Source organism: Macaca mulatta, chromosome 12 (genome assembly GCF_049350105.2).
Source record: "Macaca mulatta isolate MMU2019108-1 chromosome 12, T2T-MMU8v2.0, whole genome shotgun sequence".
Lineage (NCBI taxonomy): Eukaryota > Metazoa > Chordata > Mammalia > Primates > Cercopithecidae > Macaca > Macaca mulatta.
In genome coordinates this window covers 61,127,901-61,155,900 of record NC_133417.1, presented here as the reverse complement: position 1 = coordinate 61,155,900, position 28,000 = coordinate 61,127,901, and the positions used below count along the sequence as shown (strand labels likewise).

Genomic DNA, 28,000 nt, shown 5'->3' with positions numbered 1-28,000 from the left:
CTTAGAATAGCACTTCGTACATCTCTTGGAGAAACAGGTGCAATGAAAGCCGAGTCAAGAGCCATATGCAAAAATGAAATAATGAAAGTCTTCTTCATTGAAAACAAATCATATAATATTGTTCTCTTCATTTTAAGTTTTTGACTGATACATCATTTTAAGATTTTTATCATCACTGTGTAGTAGGGAGAGTGGCCTTGTGGTCAACTCCCTCATCTGAAATCGGAGCAATACTTACACACCCTATCAGGTTGTCTTCAAAGTGAAAGGAAATATTGTATATGAAGTTGAGTGTGTGCCACCTTGGAGAAACTCAGCAAATGTTAACTCTCTTTTCATCATTTCTTGTGTCTATTAGTGATTGATAGGAGATAACCAAATGATGGAATAGCATGTACATGTTGATGAAAACCTTAGAAGCAATTCATAATTTGTATGTTTACTGTGTGTATGTGTATGTTTTCTGAATATAGTTGTACATGTGTCTTCTTCCTCACTTTGATTTTCTATAATATGCCATTTAATAGGCTCCTTGAGTTTCTCTCTATGCACATTTTTCTGTAAGTTAAAGAAAGACAAGAAGTCATTAGACTGTATTGTGGAGGATTTTCCAAAAGACACTGTTTATGGTTACTATCTCCCCATTAATTTAAGAAGGAAAAAGGGTAAAATTTTTACCTAATGTTTTGTTTTAAAATACTGTACATTGGCCGGGTGCGGTGGCTCAAGCCTGTAATCCCAGCACTTTGGGAGGCCGAGGCGGGCGGATCACAAGGTCAGGAGATCGAGACCACAGTGAAACCCCGTCTCTACTAAGAATACAAAAAATTAGCCGGGCGCGGTGGCGGGCGCCTGTAGTCCTAGCTACTCAGGAGGCTGAGGCAGGAGAATGGCTTGAACCGAGGAGGCGGAAGGAGGCGGAGCTTGCAGTGAGCCGAGATCGCGCCACTGCACTCCAGCCTGGGCAACAGCGTGAGACTCCGTCTCAAAAAAAAAAAACAAAACTGTACATTGCCTAGAGTATATTAACCAAAATAACATTGTATTGGGCGGTGAAATTTGGCTGTAAAAATATTTCAGTTGCTAAGTATTACGAAACTTTTGTTCAGCCTTAGGTAGTTAGGCCAACAGTGACTGTCTCTGCTTTTCTGTGTGGATTCTAAGGAAAAACAAGCTAACAAGAGAACAGGCTGTGTTTTGGATCCTATACCCTTGGGGCAATGTTTCCAGAGGAAAAGAGTCAATAGGATTCAACTTGGGTCCTATTTTGCAGGATGATGGGGGTTTCTAGGATGGAGGCATCATCGGAGGATAAAGCCCTTGCTAGAAGAAGTAGGAGGAAATGTCTCTCTGAGAAGATGTTCATAGATGTCAGTCTAACAAAGCCATCCTATATATCAGTAGCCACATCCCCACAGAGGGAGAAGAGCTGACACTGCAAGTGCCATGCTCTGGGACTAGGTGGTAGAGCGGGTGCTCCATGCCATCTTGTTAACTACCTCTGTTCTTTCTTCTTCTACGTTTTTTGTTTTTTGTTTTTTTTTTCTAAACAACATTATGTTGAGGGTTTTTGTTGTTGTTTGTTTGTTTGGTGCATTTGGTACTTTTGGGAAGGATTTATTTATTTATTTGTTTTATTTTTTTTGAGATGGAGTCTCGCTCTGTCGCCCAGCCTGGAGTGTAGTGGCGCCATGTCGACCCACTGCAAGCTCCGCCTCCCAGGTTTACGCCATTCTCCTGCCTCAGCCTCCCTAGTAGCTGGGACTACAGGTGCCCGTCACCACGCCCGGCTAATTTATTTTTGTATTTTTAGTAGAGACGGGGGTTCACGGTATTAGCCAGGATGGTCTCCATCTCCGATCTCGTCATCTACCTGCCTTGGCCTCCCAAAATGCTGGGATTACAGGCGTGAGCCACCGCGCCTGGCGGGAAGGATTTTTATAAGCAATTTTCTTTTCTATCTAGAAGCCTTCTATAACACATACCCAACAATAGAGCCGTCGTTTCTATATCAATACGTGCTCACAAACTTCTTCATATGCTCCACATGGGAATGGGAGACGGAGGTACCGAGGAGAGGTTACATCGGCATCTACATTTTCAATTTGACATATCCCAGTTCAAGAAACAAGAAACACAGATTGTCTATTCTAATAAAAGAAAAATCCCTACCCCCAAAGAACACAGAATATAAGCAAGTAGAAACATTCTTTTTAAAATTGTTTTCAGAACTATGAAAATTAATACTAGGAAATACTTCTTTTAATTTATAATAGCATCAAAAATGATAAAGCACTTATAGATAAATTTAACAAAGAAGTACAAAACACGTATACCGAGAACTACAGAACATTGTTGAACAAAATTAAAGAAAATTTAGGTAAATGGAAAGACATATTGTGTTCATGAGTTGAAAACAGTATTGCTTAGATGGTGATATTTCCTCCTCTTACTTAAAGCCGCATGTATTCTCATATCATACACAAAAGCGTGAAAATGTAAGAGTAAATATTTCTTAGCTTTGCTAATCGCACAGTTATTGGAGAGAAACAATCTTAATGTGATTATTTTGAAGACCATAGGTAAGAAAAGATGAAGTTGTTAATGTAGCAGTGAAGAAATAAAAGTATGAAAGTTTCCAAAATAGAGCAATAGAGAATGGATGAGGAAATAGCATAGTGATGGAGTCCTGACACCTAATCCTTAGAACACTGTGTTCAGTACTTACTAAAACTAGCACAACTGGGGAATCTTTGATATATTTATCAGTCATCTGATTCTTGGATTCCTTATCTGTAAAATGGGGATAATAATAATACTAATTTGTTTTATAGGATTGCTGTGTGGATTAAAAGTTATCATAAATGTTAGCTGTATTTTTATGTTCTGTAGCTATTTTATTTGCTAGAATATTATTGATATAGTTAATAATTTCTTCACTTGAATAATGTTCTCTCTCAAAAACTTTTAAAATACACATTCACTTAAATCCTATTAGAAAACGTATAGTTTAATTTTCGAAAATATGTACAGAGAAAAGCAGTAAAATTGAGTTCAAATTATTTGTTATTTTGAAACAATCAGTTGACTAAATTTACCCGGAGGGAAGGGTGTCCTAGTTTCGATATTTAAGGAAAGCAGGTTAAAATAAATACACTGATAATAGAAATATACAACTCTGGAAAATTTTCGCCCAAGAATAAATGCCTGGGGGTGTGTCCAGGGCATTGTGCAGTGATGCCTTTATTGCTTAAGTTTGCTGTTTTCAGAAATTATTCACTACCGGTGTATGAGGCATAGAGGCATCCAGTTATACACCAGGTTTAAATGTTGATAAATCATAAAAAAGACATCGTTTTACATGGGGGAAAATGTATTCAACATTTTTCCCTGAGTAAAGTATGCAGAAAACCTGCTTAAATGGGGCATATAATTTTTAATGACTCAGGCCTTTAGTCCTCGGAAATGAACCAAGTGTGATAAATAAGATGGAAACTGGTGAATATTGAGTGTCTAGTCATCACATCATAAGATTTGAAATCACCTGAGAATGTATATGAAAGGTAGTAGCTTGAAAGAATTAGTCTTTAGTCTAACTGACTTTGAACAATGTGGAATAAATGGAAGAAAGTTGATTATAGTCAAATAACAAAAAAAACCTCTTCCTAAAAATTCAGAGATAGTGATGTGATAATAAAAAAGAGTGTAAAGTTTTCATGTTATAAAAATAAATCACCTTCACATAGAAATTATTTTGGGGTCGGTTTTCTTTAACCCACATATTATTGGCAAGAAAATGTGTCTTCACCTTGCACCTTTTCTTTTGATAACTTTTGACCTTTGATTTTTCAAATGCCTATGAGTTTACACATAGGTAGGCTGCTCTTATTTTGTTCTTATTTCACTGGCTATTCTTAGGAGGAAATCTTCCCTAGTTAGCCCAAAAGAAACAAGACTTGTGCATCATTAAAAATAAATGAATGCAGTAATTCTTTTAGTTAATAAGATATAATAACTTAAAAATATATTAATGCTGTCCCTGAAGATCATAAAGAAGAGAGAATGTGGAAAATTAAAGAATTAGGTAAATCAAAGGAGCCTAAAATGAGCAGGTAACTAGTGAAGAAAAAAATTAAATATATTGTATATACAATTGATTTTAATATAGCACCAATGGTGCATCAATGAAAAAAAAACTGTATCCAGGGAGCTTAATCTACTGTCGCTCCGTGGGCATCCAGTCTTTTAGGATTTCGAAATATTAAATAGCATAGGTAGATCAACAAGAAAAGGAACTTTAAAATACAGTGAAAAAGGAATGTGGTGAATGATCACACTGCTCTTGTGAAATATTTTTGATAGGTGATATAATTAGAATAGCAATTTTCAATTTTGGCTTTGAGACAGCATTATGAGCTAATCACAGATTCATTTACAACCATAAACATGTAAAATTATTTAAAGTTAGGCATGATTTTAAGAATAAAACAAAAGACAAGGAATCAAAGCTTTAGAAAGATTCAGAATCACAGAGGTAAGGACAAAAGGCTTTATAGCAATTATCAAATATAAAACCATGAAAGTCAAGAAAATGGACATTTAACAAATCAAAATTAGATCTATTGAGAAGAGAGAATTGAGAGTTATGCCAAAAACTACAGAAAAATTTTAATATTTATGAAAAGTCTCAGAGTTCATAATATAGAAGAAACACCAGTTCATCTTGAAAAAATAGAGTTGAAGATTGCAATGTATGTTGATTAAATAAATTTCACACAAATTATTTTTTTCATTATAAAAATATTCTCAAACATGTTTCACTATTTTTTAATAGAGAAAAGCAAAGGAAAGCGTAGTCTTTATTGCAAGTGCAAACCAATTATGTGCTTATATTCTGGGGAAAACACTGACTACATTTATAAAATATAAAGTTAGTCCACTTAAATTTTCTGATTTATTAAAAAATACACATAAAGTGCAGAAATATATAAGCATATACTCACATATACATCTGTTTGTGTGTGTGTGTGTGCTAGTATTATTTTCCTAGCATAAAACCCAAATTCTGGATTTTTGAATGGCAATTAAAAAGAAATTTAAAAGTTCATACGTTCCATACAATATTGTTTAACATTTAAAACTTTTTGTTTCATTCCAAGTATGGACTTCACAGATGCAGTCTCAATGTTTATAAAATGAGTATAAAAATCTTTACCTTATATGATTGTGTATCAACTAGGGAAATATATGTAAAACAATTAGTACAGTGCCAGGCATATAGTAAATTTTTTGTAAAGGTGAATATTATTAAAATAAATGATTGCTTAAGCTCAGGAGTTTGAGGCTGCAGTGAGCTATAATTGCGTCACTGCACTCCAGCTTGGGTAGCAGAGGGGGATCCTGTCCAAAAAAAAAAAAAACATATTATGAGAATTGGGAAATTGAATGCTTATACTACTAGAGATGCTTTTACTACTGACACAGAATGATAAACATACTACAGCCACTACAAAAGAAGAGCTAAACATGAAAAAATTATATTTTAAATTTGATAAATTGGCCTTATTTAAAATAAACTTTGGGCGCGGTGGCTCACACTTGTAATCCCAGCACTTTGGGAGGCCTAGGTGAGCAGATCACTTGAGCCCGGAAGTTTGAGACCAGTCTGTGCAATGTGGCAAAACCCTGTGTCTACTCAAAATACAAAAATTATCTGGGCATGGTGGTGCACGGCTGTACTCCCAGCTATTCAGAAGGCTGAGGTGGGCGAATTGCTTGAGCCCAGGAGGTCCAGACTGCAGTTAGTAATGATCACACCACTGCACTTCAGCCTGGGAGACAGAGGAGACCCTGTCTCAAAAGGAAAAAGCAGACAAACCAAAACCCCAAAACTTTACTATTAGCAAAAATTTCTAATATTTATGGCTAATTTATTGAGTTAATTGACAGATGTTTGTTTTGGCCATTCTATACAGTACTTACAACTCTACTGAAAAGAATTAAAAGGTTTATTGCAAGCTTTCCAATTGTATGCATAACATACCTGTTCCTCAAAGTATATTAACTGATTTCTCCAAAAGGCCAATTATCAAATATTCTAATATTTGTGGCAGATTAAATATGGATTCTGGGTTATTAGAAGTGTAGAGATTTATATGCATGATAGGTAGATAAAGACATGATGAAGTTAAAGATTTTATTGCCTAGAAATACATATTTTCTAGATCTATTCAGGAAATTAGCTGCATATGTGTGAAACTGTTATCATCTGCTTTACATTTTTCCATCTGGGCCAAAGGATAGTGTCCATCCAATCTCTTGCTAAAACATAATGCACTATAGTTTGCTATTCTCTATATCTATTAGTCTAGTAATTCTATTAAAATAGATATTTGGTTGGGCCAGATATTCCTTCATTGATTTACTCACTCAATGATAATTTCTAAAGATACACAAGGATGTATTATTAGTGAATGTATGCTGGAATTTAGTGACTGTCATTTTCTAAGTGCTCGCAAGGTGTCAGTTCTGTAAGCATTCCATAATTTTGCTGGTCTATAATTTTCAGAATTTAATGTTGAGCTTTTAAAATCTCCATAATGTTTTCTCTATTTTGTTTTTGACTGTTGAACAGAATATTTTATCCGGTGAACAAGCAACTAGGAAGACTAAGGATAAAATAGTCAGATTTTGTCATAATTATAAGATATTCGACAAATAAATATTAATTTTTCCTTTAAACAATAAAATCTAGTTTTTGGTGCTGTCTTTTCTAAGTTCTCCAAAATCTAGAGCGTAGTTTTAGAGGTGGCCCTTCTGGATTTGAATCCCAGTTCAACTGTTATACATTTTAGTTACTTCCTGGGTAATTGTGAATATATTAATACTTGTGTTGTAGGGTTGTTGCAAATAGACTAAGGTTTTCATAAAGCATTTGACACAAGATATGGAACATTGAGCAGTCCTCTAGCTGTTTGTTCAGCTTTTCTAAACTCCTCACTTCTAGCGGTGGTGCAGATTTTGGGCCAGAAGTAACCCTGGGCTATGAGATTGCAATTGTTTTGGGGATGGGAGTGAAGTGAAGGTTTGGGGTAAGGTACAAATTGATGGGATTGTCACTACCAAGCAGTCCAGGGAAATGGGAGAAAGAGCTATGCAAAGAAGATAGAAGGCTAGGTAGACAGAGTAAGAGCTGAGAATGTTGGGGTCCACATATAATAACACGAAGTGTTATTATTGAAATAGGAAGGTTTAGGTTGGTTGGTAGCTTTACTCGAGCTGAGAAAATCCAGATATGTTGTTTGTAACTGAATGAGGACAGAGATGCCAGTGTGAGTCTTTTAACAGCCAACAGTTTATCGTACACTAGTCTTGAGCAGCTTCAATCTGAATTCATCTCCCCAGGACAGGAGGAAGTAAGGAGATCTTATGTCCTTTCTTACTTAGAACTGCCACAACCCCTATCCCTCACCAGTCAGGCCCCACGTCACACAGGTGGCCCAGCTGGAATACTAACATCAGCTAATTCCATTATATTCTTGTCGTTCTTGACATTGCCAGAAAATGTAATCTCTCATACTTTCCAATCCCAATAGTGTTTTCTCTGGGCCTCCTAACCCCAATTTCTTTCTGTCCACAAATCTCCTTTTCAGTTGCAACCCCCATCCAATTTTAAACAACTCCCACATTTTCAATACTGAGATTAGTCATTAATTGAGCTGTAATGGGTATATATTGTCTACTAACTGTTTTGGAAAGTCACTTTGACACTTAGCCAATATTATAGGCATGCACTCATCCTTCCCATGACCCTTTTCCTTCCATATACTTTAGAATGTTCTTCCTTGATAGAATGTAAGCTCTATGAGGGCACGTGGTTTTGTTTTACTCACTAATGTGGATCAAGTAACCATAGCAGTGCCTCTCATATAGTAGGTATTCAATAAATAAGCATTGAATAAATGAATTTAATGAGCATACATTCAACAAATATGTGGTTATATGACAATATGACAAAGAATGAGTAAAATAATATTTTCCCTTATGGAGTTTACATTCTAATGTGTAAATGCCAGCAGGCTATCACAAACAGACAATAACCATGTAAACAGATATAATTCCATACATTCATTAATCTATGGGGAAAATAAATCACATTAAGGAAATAGTGACTGATAGAAAGAATTTTGGTTATTTTAGACAGACTGGTTAAGACAATTCTCCTTGGGGAGGCAAATCTGGGCAGAATACTGATGTGATGCAAAATGAAGATTTTGGACACAAAAAGACTTGGGAATAGGCAGGAGTAGCAAGCAGAGAATATAAAGGTCTTGATGTGGCAAAATGTTTTATGTATTTGAGAGAAAGAGTGGTTGGAGATATTGTTAGGGAGATGAGGAAAGGCCATGTTGTTCAGGTCTTACAGGTTATAACCGGGGGTCCCCAACCCCTGGGCCTTGGACGGATACCGATACCAGTCTGTGGCCTATTAGAAACTGGTGGCACAGCAGGAGGTGAGCAGCAGGGCTAGTGAGCATTACCTCCTGAGCTCTGCCTCCTGTCAGATCAGTGGTGACATTAGATTCTCATAGGACAGGAACCCTATTGTGAACTGCTCATGCAAGGGATCTAGGTTGCACTCTCCTTATGATAATGTAATGCCTGATGATCTGAAGTGGAACAGTTTCATCCCCAAACTACACTCACTCTACCCCTTCCCATGGAAAAATTGTCTTCCTTGAAACCAGTCCCTGGGGCCAAAAAAATTAGGGACCACTGATCTACAGGCTTTTCATTTTATTTAAATGTGATATGAAGTCATGGGAAAGTTTGGAAAAGTCTCATGATCTTATTCAGGATGATAAAATAATGAATTGAAAAGCTACTTGGTGAAGAGAGAAAGCAGAGACCAGCAAGGCGTCTACTGTAATATCAAATGACAAATGATGGTGGACTGAGCCGGAGTGGCGGCAGTGGAGTAGAATCAGGTTCTGGATATTCTTTGAAGATGGATTCAATGTGGTAAGATAAAGAGAGGAATTAAGAATGGGTCTTAGATTCCTCAGCTGAGCTGGGGAAATCCATTTTACTATTAGTGTTTCCTCAGGAAGAGAATGAGCTAATGCATTTGGGGAAAATATTATTGCTTCCAGAAAACTCAAAAGAAAATGATCATTTAAAATAAAAACTATTGTATCCTTTGTTTTCTCTTAAGTTTTTTTAGAATCTCCCAGTCTTTTATTTTGAAAAATGTTAACTTCAATAAGAATTTGAAAAAAATAGTACAACCATATATCCTTTACCTGTGTTCACTAATTACTAACATTTTGCCACATTTGCTTTCTCTATCTTTTCTTTTTTTTTTTTTTTTTTTTTTTTGAGACGGAGTCTCACTCTGTCCCCCTTGCTGGAGTGCAGTGGCCGGATCTCAGCTCACTGCAAGCTCCGCCTCCCGGGTTCAGGCCATTCTCCTGCCTCAGCCTCCCGAGTAGCTGGGACCACAGGCGCCCGCCACCTCGCCCGGCTAGTTTTTTTGTATTTTTTAGTAGAGACGGGGTTTCACTGTGTTAGCCAGGATGGTCTCGATCTCCTGACCTCGTGATCCACCCGTCTCGGCCTCCCAAAGTGCTGGGATTACAGGCTTGAGCCACCGCGCCCGGCCGCTTTCTCTATCTTTTCACATACACACAAAAACACACACAGTTTTTCTCTGAAATATTTGAAAGTATGTTGCAGACATCATGAAACTGCACTGCTAATATTTCGGTATATATTTACACATATTTACTGAGAACAAGAAAATTTTCTTATGCAAATACAAGACCAGAGAAATTTTACATAGCTACAATGCTTTTAATCTAATATATAGCCTATATTGAAATTTTCTCAGTTGTTCAAATACTGTTATTTTTCCTCTTATCTTGAGTCATTCAATGATCAAGTTATGTGTTTTTAATCACTATTAATCTGGGGAGAGGTTGGCAAGCTTTCTGTGATGGCTCAGATAGTAAATATTTTGGGTTTTGTGGGCTACCCCATATATTTTCTGTTGCAGCTGCTCAGCTCTGCTATTGTAGCACAAAAGGAGCCACAGACAATATGTAAATGAATGAGTGTGGCTGCAGCCGATACACTTTTTTTTTTTTTTTTTTTTTTTTTTTTGAGATGGAGTTTTGCTCTTGTTGCCCAGGCTGGAGCGCAATGGCACAGTCTCAGCTCACTGCAACCTCTCTCTTCCGGGTTCAAGCGATTCTCCTGCCTCAGCCTCCCAAGTAGCTGAGATTACAGGCACCCACCACCATGCCTGGCTAATTTTTATTTTATTTTATTTTATTTTTTTTTAGTAGAGGCGAGGTTTCACCGTGTTGGCCAGGCTGGTCTCAAATTCCTGACTTCAGGTGATTCACCCGCCTTGGCCTCCCAAAGTGCTGGGATTACAGACGTGAGCCACTGCACCCAGCCAACTTTTTTATGGCCTCTGAGGTTTGAATTTCATATAAAATTCATGATTCACAAAATAATATTATTCTTCCTTTGATTTTTTCCAACAATTTAAAATATAAAAATCATTCCTAGTTTGTTGATTGTATAAAATCAGGCAGCAAACTGGATTTATCCTATGGCCTATGGTTTGCTAATCTCTGATCTAGAGCAGCACTCTTTGTTTTTTTTTGTGGGGGGGTCTTTAACGATATCGTCATTTTTGAAAAGTCCAGGCCTATGGTCATATTCTGATTTTTTTCTTCACTATTAAATACAGGTTTAGCTTTTTGGCAAGAGTACTACAAAAATGGTATTGTGTTTTTCTCAGTGCATTGCATGTCAAGAAGTATAAATGATGTCAATTTATCCTGTTATTTGTGAAGCTCTCATCTTTTAATTCAGTTTTGTGACTATAGGATAATATTTCTTATTGATCTAAATGTATCCATACATGTTCTCATAAACATGAATTTTATAGTGGAAAACCTACGTTTTTCCAAAAATTAAATTTTTTATTTTATTTCTATTTTTTTAACTTTCATTTTAAGTTCAGGGGTACATGTGCAGGTTTGTTACCTAGGTAAACTTGTGTCATGGGGTTTGTTGTACAGATTATTTCATCATCCCAGTATTAAGCCTAGTACCCATTAGTTATGTTTCCTGATCCTCTCTCTGCTTCCACCCTCCACCCTCTGATGGGCCCCAATGTATGTTGTTTCCCTCTAAACGTCCATGTTTTTTCATCATTTAGCTCCCACTTATAAGTGAGAACATGCAGTATTTGTTTTTCTGTTCCTGTGTTAGTTTGCTGAGGATAATGGCTCCCAGCACCATCCATGTCCCTGCAAAGGACATGATCTCTTTCTTTTTTATGACTGCATAGTATTCCAATATGGAGCTATGATTGGTGTATTTTATTTACTGACTGTTTTGGAAAGTCATCACAAATGTGTATATGTACCATATTTTCTTTATCCAGTCTGTCATTGATGGCCATTTAAATTGAGTCCATGTCTTTGCTATTATGAATAGTGCTGCAGTGAACATATGCATGCATCTGTCTTTATAATAGAACGATTTATATTCCTTTATACCCAGTAATGAGATTGCTGGGTCAAATAGTATTTCTGTTTTTAGTTCTTTGAGGAATCACCACACTGTCTTCTACAATGGCTGAACTAATTTACACTCCTTCAAGAGTGTATAAGTGTTCCTTTTCTCCACAATCTTGCCAGCATCTGTAATTTTTTGACTTTTTAATAATAGTCACTATGACTGGTGTGAGATGATATCACATAGTGGATATGATTTGCATTTCTTTAATGATCCGTGATGTTGAACTTTTTTTCATGATTGTTGGCCCCAGGTATGTCTTCTTTTGAGAAGTGTCTGTTCATATCCTTTACCCACTTTCAATTTTTACTGTATTTAATTGATCAATTGATTGATTTATTGAGATGGAATCTCACTTTGTTGCCCAGGCTGGAGTGCAGTGGTGCGATCTCTGCTCACTGCAACCTCCACCTTCTGGGTTCAAGCGATTCTTGTGCCTAAGCCTCCCAAGTGGCTGGGATTACACCATGCCCAGCTAATTTTTGTATTTTTAGTAGAGATGGGTTTTCGCCATCTTGGCTAGGCTGGTCTCCAACTCCTGACCTTAAGTGATTCACCCGCCTCAGCCTCCCAAAGTGCTGGGATTACAAGTATGAGTCACTGTGTCCAGCTCCTTTAACCACTTTTTAATGGGGTTGTTTTTTCTTGGAAATTGTTTAAGTTCCTTATAGATGCTGAACATTAGCCCTTTGTAGGATGCACAGGTTGCAAAAATTTTCACCCATTCTATAGTTGTCTGTTTACTCTGTCACTTGTTTCTTTTGATGTGCAGAAGCTCTTTAATTAGATCTGATTTGTCAATTTTTGCTTTTGTTGCAATTGCTTTTGGTGTCTTTGTCATGAAATCTTTGCCCATGCCTATGTCCTGAATGATATTGTCTAGGTTGTCTTCTAGGTTTATATAGTTTTGAGTTTTATAATTAAGCTTTTAATCCATCTTGAGTAATTTTTGTATAAGGTGTAAGGAACGGGTCCAGTTTTAAACTTTGGCACATGGCTTGCCAGTTATCCCAGCATTACTTATTGAATGGAAAATCTTTTCCCCATTCAATAAATTTATCTATTGCTTGTTTTTGCCAGATTTGTCAAATATTAGATAGTGGCAGGTGTACAGTCTTATTTCTGGGTTTTCTATTCTGTTCCATTGGTCTATGTGTCTGTTTTTGTACTGGTACCATGCTGTTTTGGTTACTGTAGCCCTATAGTGTAGTTTGAGGTAGGGTAACGTGATGCTTCCACTTTTGTTCTTTTTGCTTAGGATTGAATTGGCTACTTGGACTCTATTTTGCAAGCCCAAGAGTTCTTAACAGAGAAACAATTATATGCAGAGATGATCAACCATTAGGAAATTATGCATTGCTTATGGGCACAAGGTTTATAATAGGCAGAAATTTGCAAATGAACTCAGCAGAGTTTTACATTACTTTTATTTTATTAAAAAGTTAAAAAGATTACCTGCAGAAAACAAAATCAATCAAATTCCTCTGTTCATGGTACGCTATCATCTTTTCTCCTTGTTCACTTTATATCTTCTTGTTATTTTCAAGCCACCCCTGACCACTCAACTGCATTTGGATATATATATTCTTTTCAGATTACATATGTGTATACATACAGTGTATTATAATCTCATTCTTTTTCTGATTTTCTTATTCTTTATTGTTTTCAGGATTTATGTGTATTTTTCTATGTGTCAGTTTGCTCTGATCATATTCCATAGTACACATTTATGCTACTTTATTTCCCTAGCAAAGTGCACCTAAATTGCTTCCAACTTCCTTCCATCACAAATAATGCTGTGATAAACATAATGACACACAACTCCTTTGGTGTCTCTGCACATATTTCTCTGGACATATACTGAAGAGAATGATTGCCATGTCTTAGGGGATGCACATTCCATACCACAGTTTACACTGCCAGACTAAAAGAGCTCTGTTGCTCTTCATGCCTGCCACAATGCACAAGGTTCCTATTTCTCCATAAGCTCACCAACATTTGGTGGTATCTCTAGTTTTTGTCAAAGTGGTGTGTATAAAGTGGTGCCTCATGTTTTAATTTGCATCCACATAAGAATCAGTGTGGTAGATCGTCTCCTTATGTAATCGTTTTTCTGTTGGATATTCATTCTGATATGGGAAATTATATTGGATTATGTGGGTTGCCCCAATGTAATTACATATGTCTAAAGTGTCTAATACCAGAAAACCTTTCCTGACTGTGATCTGAGGGAGATGTGACTATGAAAGAATGGGCAGATAAGTGGAATGTTGGTGGCTTTGAAAATGGATAGAGGTGAGATCAGGAGCAAAGAAATAGATGGCCTGTAAAAGCTGGCAAAAGTAAGCAAACAGATGCTGCTCTAGAGCTTTCAGAAAAAAATGCAGTCCTGTAGATGCCTTGATTTAGGTCCAATGAAAAAAGAGTGCTGCTCTAGATCAGAGATTAGCAAACCATAGGCCATAGGATAAATCCAGTTTGCTGCCTGATTTTATACAATCAACAAACTAGGAATGATTTTTATATTTAAAATTGTTGGAAAAAATCAAAGGAAGAATAATATTTTGTGAATCATGATTTTAGATGAAATTCAAACTTCAGCTGTTTTTCATAATTAATTTTAAAAAATATTCTTCTCCACCTTTGCCCTCTACTTTGAATATCTTTTGATGATATATTTTCCTACTAGAGTGTGGTACCAAGAGCTAAATTGTGATACGATAGGTGACTTATGAGTAGCACAGAATATAGTAGGCCCATCTCTACCTAGTTCTGGTCACCACACTTCTGTCAAGGTAGCTCGGAGAAACGACGTCTGCTTATTCACCACATCATGAGGTCACCTCAAACTAAGCAGGCAGCCAATGAAAACCAGTGAGCTTTCTTTACACTAACTTTCTGAAAGTCATTTTTTCTTATTCTACTTTGTGACTTTTTTAAAAAGCTGTAGCTTCATGGAATTTAATCCTGGTATTTAGAACACTTACTGTTTGTTTAACTCTATTAAATTTCACTTTGATTTACTCTGTTGACATCTACTTTTAATTTTATCCTGTGAAATATCTTACTGTGGCTTCCGTTCTAGTAAATCTTTGTATTTGTTGAATATACTATCTTATGTAAATGAAGTTTAATGATAAAACATTGGGTAGGGAAGAGACAGGATCAGAAATTCTGTGGAATACAACTATAAACTGCTATTTATAAAGACTGCAATCTATTAACTAATGAAGTAATTAATGAACCAATCATCAATCAATTATTATTCTTTTGGTATAGTTGACAGAAAAAATATAAATCCACATACTGTAGTATTAGGCAGCTCATGTGTCTCTTTCATTCACAGGAAAATAATGAGACACTTCATCAAATGTCTCTTAAACTCTAGTCTACTCGTGACATTCCTCTGAGGTAATCTTAAAATATTAGATCAAGAGTGTGGTCTGAAACAAAAAACAAAATTTGAAACGTGGAGGAAATTTACAAAAGCCTTTAGGTTACCAAACGAGAATTGTGAGGAGTTGAGCTGCATAATCTTAGTGCTGGGATTTTGGAGCTAATATAATTCAATCCCCAGACCAAACAGATAATCTAAAAGTTTGGAAAAGTAGGGTGAACTTGGTAAGATCCTGTACTTAGAGACAAAGTGGATTTAGGACATGTTTTGCTGAACATCTTATTCAGTGATGGTTCTACCACTTACCACACCATCACTCTGTTGATCTTTATTTCTCAGCTAAGTGGCCGACTCACCTTCTTTATCTTCTTCTTTTATGGACATTTCACTGTACGGAGGCTGAAGCTGTGGGAAGCAAGTGAATTCTTTCTTTGAAGGCCATCACTTTGCCCTCAGCAGTGTTTAATTGTGGCAAATATGAACTGCTTGAAAAAAGTCTCTCTTATTTTTTCAGTCTATTTTATACTGAGGTTTTCTAGAGATCAAGAGGTAAGGCCAGATGTCTCATTTTCTCTAATTATCTTTTAAGCTCCTTGCTTGTTTAAAATATAGAAAAATGTGTTCATGAAATTAAACAACTTCCATGCCCCAGCTTTTCTTTGGTATGGAATAATTATCTGTATTTAAAACTATTGAAAGTTCTGGGTAAATTTTAAATTCCAGGTGGTTACAGAAAAGGGCTACTTTCTTTGAAGTTTTCTATGCAATCCAACTGGCTAAGGACTGATCAACCATCACATTATCATTTCAATAAACTGTGTAATAACAGGAATAAGTGAAATCTCTGTCTTTTTTTTTTTTTTTTTTTTTTTTTTTTTTTTTTTTTTTGAGACGGAGTCTCACTCTGTCGCCCAGGCTGGAGTGCAGTGGCGCGATCTCGGCTCACTGCAAGCTCCGCCTCCCGGGTTCACGCCATTCTCCTGCCTCAGCCTCCCGAGTAGCTGGGACTACAGGCGCCCGCCACCTCGCCCGGATAATTTTTTTTGTTATTTTTAGTAGAGATGGGGTTTCACCGTGTTAGCCAGGATGGTCTCCATCTCCTGACCTCGTGATCCCCCCCGTCTCGGCCTGTTATCTCTGTCTTACAGGTAAGGAAGGTGATACAGCTAGCAAGTACGTCTGGCTCTAGAGTATGTACATTTAGCCACACTCTCTACTGTCTCTCAAAATACCCCAATGTTCTTAGTTTAAGGAATTGAATAGTCTTGATAATGGATTTTTACTCACTTGCAGTGGGAGAAGGAAAGGGAGTGCTGGAGATATAGTAGTGGAATGTGCATTAAGACAAAAGTGTTATTCAGTTACCAATGCTTATACTTGAGCCCTGTATGTTTTATTCACCATTTCAAACTCCTGTGTCCATATTGGATACGGGTTTCCTACCTGCATCAGAGCCTCTACATTCTTTTAGCTTCTTAACTATAATTTCTTTTCTAAATCTTGAGACCTTTTCTCTCTTTTACTGTCTTCTTTGCTTCTATCGTAGAATATACCTGTAATATTAGCTCTATAAAAATAGATGTTGGCCAATCGTTTTACTAACCTTTATAATATATCATCAGGATTATATGACAATAGAATTTTCATTGAATTATTCTGCTGTCATTCCTCTTTAGTTTACTTTCCCAGGTTTGGTTGATATTTCCTCTTGTAATTCACTAATTCTTTTTCCAAAGATGAATTTACTGTAAGCTAAGTAGATAAAAATTTGCCTACTGATTCAGGGGAGAGTTAATGAACTATCATTGATACCTACTAAACATCCATCTTTTGAGACTATATATGTCAGTAATTATAATCTATATATCTTTCTTTATGTTTAAATGTTTTATTATAAAAGTTTAAATATATGCAAAAATAGAGACTAATTTAATCAACTTTATCAACCCATCATCTAGTTTTAATAATTATTAACATTTTACTAATCTTGTCTCTTAAAGACATGGTGGATTTTTGGAATTTAAAAAATAGTGGTTAATCACATGACATATAAATTATTTTTCTATTATTTCTACAATGTTGTCACCTTATTATTTTGTACATGATAATATTTGAGGGCATTTATTGAAGATTCAGCTTCACTTTGATTTTTCTTAAAAAACTATGCTGTCATTTAAATGACATTTCCAATATATTATGATTTCTATAAAATTGGATCAAACTGTTTTTAATGAGTTTTCTAAGACTATAAACTTATGATAACCTTGGAAATTAAAGTTTTTAACTTTTGGTATAAAGCAAAGAGTACTCATCTTTGCCTGTCTACTCTTTGTGGCCATCTCATCTTCATTTAGCTGTAAATCCCTGGGTGGTGTCTTTATAGATTTGTCTTATGAATTATCAAGTGTTTTGTTGCAGAATAAAAGTAAGAATTTAAATAAGTAATGAATTATGGAGAATATTATTTAAACTTTCACCAAAAGATACAATTAAGAAAGAAAATGCGGCTGGGCAAGGTGGCTAACGCCTGTAATTCCAGCCCTTTGGGAAGTTGAGGCTGGTGGATCACCTGAGGTCAGGAGTTTAAGACCAGCTGGCCAACATGGTGAAACCCTGTCTCTACGAAAAATACAAAAAAGTAGACAGGCATGGTAGTGAGCGCCTGTAATCCCAGCTACTTAGGAGGCTGAGGCAGGAGAATCACTTGAACCTGGGAGGTGGAGGTTGCAGTGAGCCGAGATGGTGCCATTGTACTCCAGCCTGGACAACGTGAAACTTCGTCTCAAAAAAGAGAAAGAACGAAAGAGAGAGAGAGAGAGAGAGAAAGAAAGAAAGAAAGAAAGAAAGAAAGAAAGAAAGAGGGAGAGAGGGAGGGAGAGAAGGGAGGGAGGGAGGAAGGGAGGAAGGAAGGAAGGAAGGAAATTCAATCCAAAGATTTATAAAACAATAAATGGAAGGTTCTAGTGTAGAGTGAGAAACAGAAGCAATTTAGAATTAAGCCATGTGCTGTTGATTAATAAGAGAATATATGTGTCCTAGCTCATATGTTATACAACATTATATATGTTGTATATAATATATGTTATCTGTTGTATATATGTTAATATATGTATATATGTTAATATATTATATATAATAAATATATAATATATGTTGTATATATGTTAATATAATATATGTTGTATATAATATATATTATATGTTCTAAGGATCCATATAATATGAAAAAAAGCGATGTTTTGGTATGCTTTAAGGTTTCTTTTCAATGGTCATGCAAGAATGGGATGACAATTTTGTAATTATGGCCTTGAGTAAGCAGCTTATTGCATTACGGTATGACAGAAGTACCTGGTGGTCTCAAAATATCCACTACTGTCTTGACCTAATACTTGAAAATTTCACAATTAATAAACCTATGGGGTTATGACATTAAATACTTAAGTATTATAATTGCATTATATGTGAAACCTACTCCATTAAATCATAATCACCATTATCACAATGGCACCAATTAAGTTATCACATCGGGTTACCCACCCATCTAAAAGACACAGGAACAAGTTGGCGAGCTTTATGCAAGAAAGAGAGAACAGGGACAGTGTAGAAGAGAAGTTAAAGAAGCTTTGAAAACCACAAAGAGCTAGTTGTTTGATCGCAAGAAGTATCAAATCAAAGATTGGGGATGGTGTTTTTTGTTTTTGTTTTTGTTTTTAGGTGTACAGGAAGTAGAATTTATTGGTGAGTATTAAGAGGGGGGCAGCATATTGGAAGCCCTCGTGAGTGCAGGGCCCGCCATTTGTCCAGAGGACCACGATTGGGGATGTACTTGACCCCACAGCCATCTGGGATGAGCCGCTTTTCAGCCACCATGTCTTCAAATTCATCAGCATTGAACTTGGTGAAGCCCCACTTCTTTGAGATGTGGATCTTCTGGCGGCCAGGAAACTTGAACTTGGCCCTGCGCAGGGCCTCAACCACATGCTCCTTGTTCTGCAGCTTGGTGCGGATGGACATGATAACTTGGCCAATGGAACCCTGGCCACAGTGCCCTGGGGCTTTCCAAAAGCACCTCGCATGCCTGTTTGGAGCCTGTCAGCCCCAGCACAGGACAACATCTTGCTGACGCGGATGACGTGGAAGGGGTGGAGCCGCACCCGGATTATGGAAGCCATCCTTGCCGCAACTTTTTACCGTGTGCTTATTGGCACAAATTTGGGCAGCCTCCAGGGCTTCAGAGGACAGCTGCTCATGTTCATCTGACACCTTGTGGCCACAGAGCAGAAACTCATCCACTTTTGCCTTCTTCCGCCCTAGGTCAAAGATGCGAATCTTGGCATCAGGAACACCTCGGCAGAAGCGAGACTTTGGGTACGGCTTGTTCTTACAATACCGGTAACAACGGGCGGGGCGGCGGCCCATGGAGACACCAGGATCTTCAGTGGCGCGCCGAAGGGAAAGAGGGGGATGGTGTTCTTAAAGGCGATAACAAATGGCCAACTAGTAGCTCTACTTTTAGGTAGCCCGTGTCCAGATTATTGCAGTTTTAGATATGATACACTGAAAAGTGTTCCTGTGTATTAAAGACTTACTTTATTTTTTGTATATAATCTAGTTTTTCTTCTATAAGTTAGGATATCAATAATCATCGTTTTAAGATTTTGGAATGTTCTGAGGAAAGCCATGGGTAGCTGTACAGATTGAGATTTACTTTTATACATCCAAATAAATCCACAAGGAAGAGAAAAACATATTTTATGTGTTAGTCAGTAGAATTGGGACTTCAGTATTGTTTGGAAAACCACTCAGGTTCATGATGCAATGAAGGAGGCATCACTAAGGTTTGGCAAAGAAAATATCCTTGGTTAAAATCTCTTCTTTAGAAACCCAAATAATCACACTATATTCCTCAGACAGTATGGATTATAATATATAAAGACTAAAAATGTAATACATAGGAACCTGATAATTAAAAATTCAGATGTGTTTATATTTTCTATTATTGGTAGATTTTTTAAAAAAATATTCCTTTTGGCTGGTATTAAATTTGAAATAAATTTGAAAATCACAAAGTTTATAAAAAGTTTTTTTTTTTTTTGAGATGTAGTCTCGCTCTGTTGACTAGATTGGAGTGCAGTGGTGCAGTCTCAGCTGACTGCAACCTCCGCTTCCTGGGTTGAAGCGATTCTCCTGCCTCAGCCTCCCGAGTAGCTGGGATTACAGGTGCATGCGCCACCTGGCTAATTTTTGTATTTTTAGTAGAGACAGGGTTTTACCATGTTGGCCAGGCTGGTCTCAAACTTCTGACGTCAGGTGATCTGCCTGCCTCGGCCTCCCAGAGTCCTGGGATTATAGTCATGAGCCACAGCACCTAGCACATAAAAGTTTTTTTTTTTAACTTTCATTTGTATTCCACATTAGGAGTCTTGTAAGGCATTATGTCATATTTTTAAAATATTTAAATTAATTTGCTAACAATGCCTTCCTATTGTGTGCATTAGACATACCATAAAATTTATGTAAAACTTGGGCATAAAGCTGAACTGTAAAGATTTTAAGCTTTTCTTAATAAAGGAACTCAGAAAATATTAAATATAATTTGATTTATTTTAAGAAGATTTAGAACAACTATTTCATGAACTCTTTTGAGCACATACTCCATGCCAAGCCCTATACTAACTGCTAAGGGAGTAGAGGGATAAGTAAACTTGATATTTGCGTGAATCATCTGGTATTTTCTGCAATGTAGTTTTTGTGAGAATGATGATCTTTAGGTTAGGCTAATGGTGAAATGACTCAAGTTATGGAAGTCTCAAATTGGGTAGACTTGCTTTCAGAGGTATTGGGTAAATGCTTAGGTACTGGAAAGAAGATGGGGGATCATAGGCAGGTACAAGTTTCTTAGAACACTCAGTTTTCAGAATCAGAGTAGGGCTATCGTTGGAACTAATTTTATTCTGATCTAGAGAAAAACTGAGGGTATTTTTATATCGTACCTAGCTAGATCCAGGTTTAGTTACATAGCCTAGAATAGTCCAGTGTGTGATGATAAGTGTAAGTACTGCAAAGTACTATGTCTGTACAAGGTAAGGAGGAAGAGAGACTGGGCATGGTGGCTCACACCTGTAATACCAGCTCTTTGGGAGGCTGAGGCCAGTGAATTTGTTGAGGCCAGGAGTTTGAGACCAGCCTGGCCAACATAGTGAAACACCTTTCCTACTAAAACTATAAAAAATTAGCCAGGCATGGTGGCATGTACCAGTAATCCCAGCTATGTGAAAGGCTGAGGCATGAGAATCGCTTGAACTCAGGAGGTGGAGGTTGCAGTGAGCCGAGATCACGCCACTGCACTTCAGCCTGGGCGACAAGCAAGACTCTGTCTCAAAAGAAAAAAAAAAAGGGAGAAAGAGAGATAGAAATCTAGATAGATAAATAAGAACTCTCATAACTCTATAGCAAAATAATAATAATAATAAAAATAATAATCTGATTAAAAAATGGGTGAAAGACCAGAATAGGTATTTCTCAAAAGAAGACATACAAATAGACAACAGGTATATTCAAACAATGCTCAATATCACACAAGTTCAGAGAAATGTAAATCAAAATACAATGAGATATCATCTCACCTCAGCTAGAATAGCTATTATTAAATATCAAAAAGACAAAAATAACATGCTGACAAGGATGTGGAGAAAGAAGAATGTTTGTACACTATTGGTAGGAATGTAAAGTAGTGCAGCCATGATGGAAAACAATATGAGAGTTCCTAAAAAACCAAAAGAACTACCATATGAACTAAGAATTCTACTGCTGGATATATATCCAAAAGAAAACAAATTGGTATAAATAACAAACACGTATTTATTGCAGCACTATGCACAATAGCCAAGATATGGAATCAACCTAAGTGTCTTATCAATGGATGAAAGGATGAAGAAAATGGTATATAAACACAATGCAATATTAAAAAAGAATGAAATTCTGTCATTTGCAGTGACGTAGATGGAACTGGCGGTCATTATGTCAAGTGAAATAAGTCAGGCACAGAAAGACAAATTTTTCTCACTCATATTTGGGAGCTAAAAAAGTGGATCTTATGGAAGGTGGAGAGTAGAATGGTGGTTACCAGCAGCTGGGAAGACAAGGGAGGAGAAGGGACAAAAAGTTGGTTAAAAGGAACAAAAATACAGTTAAATAGAGGGAATAAGTTCTAGCATTTGACAGTACAGTAGGAAAATTATTGCTAACAATAATTTATTGTATATATCAAAATAGGTAAAAGATTTGTAATATCCCCAATGCAAAGAAAAGATAAATGTTTGAGTTGATGAATAAGTCAATTACCTTGATTTGATCATTGCACATTGTATACAGATAAAAAAAATCACATATGCACCAAAAATGAACTATTAAATATCAATAAAAAGAAGCAAATAATAAAAGAAAAACAAATAAATAAATTCAAGCTAAATCTAAAAATTTTTTTTAAAAAATGTAGTTGGACTGTGAAAGATGGGGAATAACAAATTTAAAAAATTTGTCATAGGCAGAGTAATGCTGCCAGTAGAGGTCCACAACCTAATCCCAGGAATCTGTGAATATGCTACGTTACATTTAGGTTGCAGATAAGATAACAAATCAGTTGACCTTGAGATAGGAAGATTATCCCAGATTATCCTGGTGGGTCCAACGTAATCACTAGAGTCCTTATGTGGATTAGATGGAAAAGGAAAACAGAGTGAGATAACCAGAGGAATGGCAGTGTTCTGGCTTTCAAGATGGAAAAAGTTCATCAGCCAAGTAATGTGGGTGGCCTCTAGAAGCTGGAAAAGGCAAGAAATAGATTCTTCCCAAGAGCCTGAACATGGAGAACAAAGCCCTGCTGTCACCTTGGTTTTAACCCAATGATTTAGTGATTCTATAAAGTAGTTAGTATCATTCAATAAATTCTTTTGCTGCTTAAGTTAGTTAAAAAGGATTGTGTTGCTTTCAGCTAAGAACCCTGACCAAGAGAGGGGTCAAATGAGAAAACAATATGGAATTAACTTTTAAAAAGTGAGCAAATAATTTTCAATGGAATTAAACGATCAATTTCAGACTTCTGACCTCCAGCACTGGAAGATAATACATTTGGGTCAAGTCATTCAGTTAGTGGTCATTTGTTATAACAGCAATAGGATACCCACACTATGGAAGTCAAATATTATGAGCTTCATTTTTCTCAAATCCAAAAGAGAGTTTTAATACTCACTTCCTAAACAATAGTATCAAAATCTGATTGCAAAACTTATATGATATAATGTATTTGAAGTATTTAGCATATGGCTAAACAACTATGAAATGTTTAGTCAGTGTCATTATGGTATGCAGCTCTTCATGTTGGAAAGAGGTTCAGAATCACTTCCTTTAACATCTTTCTATTATATCTTATTCTCAGAGAGAGTTTTTAACCTATGCACCGATGCTATGTATTGGTGTACTGAAAAATCAGCCCACAGTTTACAAATCATTTTAGATAGCATTTAACAGAGTTCCGCATCAGAAGCAAATGTCTAAGGTGCAGAGATGTGAAATAGAACAGAAGTTGACAGCTTAGACTGAAAACTGGCTAAGGGCAGAAGTTAAGGGTAGAAGTAAATGGAAACATTTCAAGCAGGACAAAGAATACCTTGGGGAAGAAGATTGCAAAAAAAAAAAAAAAAATCACTAAAACACACAGTGTTTGTTTGATGTCTGGTGCTGTTTATTTGATGCCCAAGATGATCCTATGAAGTAGGTATTTAACCATCTCCGTTTGGTACAAAACTTAAATGAGACAATTAATATAACCAAGTCACACAACTAGTAAGAGGCAAAGCTGAAATTCGAGTCTGGACAGCCTGACTTCAGAATTTATGCTCTTTATCTTTAAGCTCAAGTGATACTGCAATGTCTGAAACATATTTTCCAATTTTAGGCCCTAAAGGGCTCTCAATCTAAATACAATATTATTAATTTAAAACCAGCAGAAAAATGTAGAAAAAATTGGATATTTGGCTCAAAATAACTTGCGGGCATTTGTTCTATATGTGATTGCCATCCTTAGTATATTTGGGAGAAATTCCAGTGTTATGAGTTGTGCCCTCTGATGTGAAACTTAGAACCCAAATTCTTAGGCTCTGTCATTGCTGCAGAGTAAGCACATGATGTGCATGAGGCTTTAATTTGGAGAAAATAAACATTTCATGGAGCTTCCGTTTGGTTGGTGTCTGGCACTGACTACCAGATCAATTTCATGATGCAGGCGTGACATCAGTGCAGAAAGCAGTAATGATGGCTATAAAGTAAATCTGGGCCTGGTACTTGGTGGTAGTAACAGAAGTTGTACTGACTACAATTTCTTACAGTTGTCTGGCATGATTTGGGCCTTTACTATTCTTGGAAGTTTAGTCTCAAGTCTGTTTCTCCAGCTCTGTCAACAATCCTATAAAATAGTATCATTCAATAAATCCCTTTTCTGCTTAAGTTAGTTAAAGAGGATTGTGTTTTCGGCTAAGAACCCTGACCAAGAGAGGGGTCAAATGAGAAAACAATACAGAATTAACTTTTAAAAAGTGGGTAAAATAATTTTCAATAGAATTAAAGGATCAATATACATAATTAAACAATAAAAAAGAAATAAATGTTAATACATTATCCAATCTCTCATTGTAAAATAGTTTTGTGTTAAAATAATTATATGAATTAGAGAAAAGAGTGATAGGTTATACTATATTTAAATATATTATTTTTGAAAATAAAAAGGTTACAAATAGCCAAGGGAATTCTCATAGCAATAAGATATATGGAGATTTGCTGTCTTTACCACATATATCAATAATAAATGTGTTAAGATCATAAATATAAATGGACGGAGACCATAAACACATAGAAATAATAAAACATGAAAAACATTTAACCTTATCAGTAAACAAATGAAAATTAGAAAAACTGCAAGTTTTTTTTTAAACCTATGATTAACAAACATTTGAAAAATGATGATAATGTTGGTGAAGGCAAAGTGAAATGCTGGTAAATTTTTATAATTTCTATAAAGTGATATAATGCTTTTAGAAAATTATGTGGTACCATGTATAAATACTTTAAAATATTTATGATTTTTGATGAGAATTGTATTGAATTTGTAGATTTTTTTTGCCCTCTGGTGATTGTTATGATATTGATTCTACCCATCCATGAGCATGGGTTGTGTTTCCATTTGTTTATGTCATCTTTGATTTCTTTCAGCAGTGTTTTGTAGCTTTCCTCGTAGAGTTTTTCAAGTGCACAACCTCTCTTGATTAGGGATATTCCTAAGTATTTTATCTTTTTTTTTGCAGCTATTGTAAAAGGGGTTGAGTTCTTGATTTGATTCTTTTTTTTTTTTTTAAATTATACTTTAAGTTCTAGAGTACATGTGCATAACGTGCAGGTTTGTTACGTATGTATACTTGTGCCATGTTGGTGTGCTTCAACCATTAACTCGTCAGCACCCATCAACTCGTCATTTCATCAGGTATAGCTCCCAATGCAATCCCTCCCCCGCCCCATGATAGGCCCTGGTGTGTGATATTCCCCTTCCCGAGTCCAAGTGATCTCATTGTTCAATTCCCACCTATGAGTGAGAACATGCGGTGTTTGGTTTTCTGTTCTTGCGATAGTTTGCTGAGAATGATGGTTTCCAGCTGCATCCATGTCCCTACAAATGACAAAAACTCATCCTTTTTTATGGCTGCATAGTATTCCATGGTGTATATGTGCCACATTTTCTTAATCCAGTCTGTCACTGATGGACATTTGGGTTGATTCCAGGTCTTTGCTATTGTGAATAGTGCCGCAATAAACATACGTGTGCATGTGTCTTTATAGCAGCATGATTTATAATCCTTTGGGTATATACCCAGTAATGGGATGGCTGGGTCATATGGTACTTCTAGTTCTAGATCCTTGAGGAATCGCCATACTGTTTTCCATAATGGTTGAACTAGTTTACAATCCCACCAACAGTGTAAAAGTGTTCCTATTTCTCCACATCCTCTCCAGCACCTGTTGTTTCCTGACTTTTTAATGATTGCCATTCTAACTGATGTGAGATGGTATCTCATTGTGGTTTTGATTTGCATTTCTCTGATGGTGAGCATTTTTTCATGTGTCTGTTGGCTGTATGAATATCTTCTTTTGAGAAATGTCTGTTCATATCCTTTGCCCACTTTTTGATGGGGTTGTTTGTTTTTTTCTTGTAAATTTGTTTGAGTTCTTTGTAGATTCTGGATATTAGCCCTTTGTCAGATGAGTAGATTGCAAAAATTTTCTCCCATTCTGTAGGTTGCCTGTTCACTCTGATGGTAGTTTCTTTTACTGTGCAGAAGCTGTTTAGTTTGATTAGATCCCATTTGTCATTTTGGCTTTTGTTGCCGTTGCTTTTGGTGTTTTAGACATGAAGTCCTTGCCCATGCCTATGTCCTGAATGGTATTACCTAGGTTTTCTTCTAGGGTTTTTATGGTATTAGGTCTAACATTTAAGTCTCTAATCTATCTTGAATTAATTTTCGTATAAGGAGTAAGGAAAGGATCTAGTTTCAGCTTTCTACTTATGGCTAGCCAATTTTCCCAGCACCATTTATTAAATAGGGAATCTTTTCCCAATTTCTTGTTTTTCTCAGGTTTGTCAAAGATCAGATGGCTGTAGATGTGCGGTATTATTTCTGAGGACTCTGTTCTGTTCCATTGGTCTATATCTCTGTTTTGGTACCAGTACCATGCTGTTTTGGTTACTGTAGCCTTGTAGTATAGTTTGAAGTCAGGTAGCGTGATGCCTCCAGCTTTGTTCTTTTGACTTAGGATTGTCTTGGCAATGTGGGCTCTGTTTTGGTTCCATATGAACTTTAAAGCAGTTTTTTCCAATTCTGTGAAGAAACTCATTGGTAGCTTGATGGGGATGGCATTGAATCTATAAATTACCTTGGGCAGTGTGGCCATTTTCACGATATTGATTCTTCCTATCCATGAGCATGGTATGTTCTTCCATTTGTTTGTGTCCTCTTTTATTTCACTGAGCAGTGGTCTGTAGTTCTCCTTGAAGAGGTCCTTTATATCCCTTGTAAGTTGGATTCCTAGGTATTTCATTCTCTTTGAAGCAATTGTGAATGGAAGTTCATTCATGATTTGGCTCTCTGTCTGTTACTGGTGTGTAAGAATGCTTGTGATTTTTGCACATTGATTTTGTATCCTGAGACTTTGCTGAAGTTTCTTATCAGCTTAAGGAGATTTTGGGCTGAGACAATGGGGTTTTCTAAATATACAATCATGTCATCTGCAAACAGGGACAGTTTGCCTTTTTCTTTTCCTAATTGAATACCCTTTATTTCTTTCTCTTGCCTGATTGCCCTAGCCAGAACTTCCAACACTATGTTGAATAGGAGTGGTGAGAGAGGGCATCCCTGTCTTATGCCAGTTTTCAAAGGAAATGCTTCCAGGTTTTGCCCATTCAGTATGATATTGGCTGCGGGTTTGTCATAAATAGCTCTTATTATTTTGAGATACGTTCCATCAATACCAAATTTATTGAGCATTTTTAGCATGAAGGGCTGTTGAATTTTGTCAAAGGCCTTTTCTGCATCTGTTGAGATAATCATGTGGTTTTTGTCTTTGGTTCTGTTTATATGCTGGATTACGTTTATTGATTTGCGTATGTTGAACCAGCCTTGCATCCCAGGGATGAAGCCCACTTGATCATGGTGGATAAACTTTTGATGTGCTGCTGGATCCGGTTTATTGAGGATTTTTGCATCGATGTTCATCAGGGATATTGGTCTAAAATTCTCTTTTTTTGTTGTGTCTCTGCCAGGCTTTGGTATCAGGATGATGTTGGCCTTGTAAAATGAGTTAGGGAGGATTCTCTCTTTTTCTATTGATTGGAATAGTTTCAGAAGGAATGGTACCAGCTCTTCCTTGTACCTCTGGTAGAATTCAGCTGTGAATCCGTCTGGT

The 28,000-nt window shown here is 36.4% G+C and overlaps 1 pseudogene across 1 annotated transcript; it reads right to left on the bottom strand.

The window, feature by feature from the left end:
* Positions 1–18,683: 18,683 nt before the first annotated feature.
* LOC696958 (large ribosomal subunit protein uL16-like) lies at positions 18,684–19,450 on the bottom strand (annotated as a pseudogene). Its single transcript, XR_010177.5, has one exon. The product of XR_010177.5 is annotated as a large ribosomal subunit protein uL16-like (transcript).
* Positions 19,451–28,000: the final 8,550 nt, after the last annotated feature.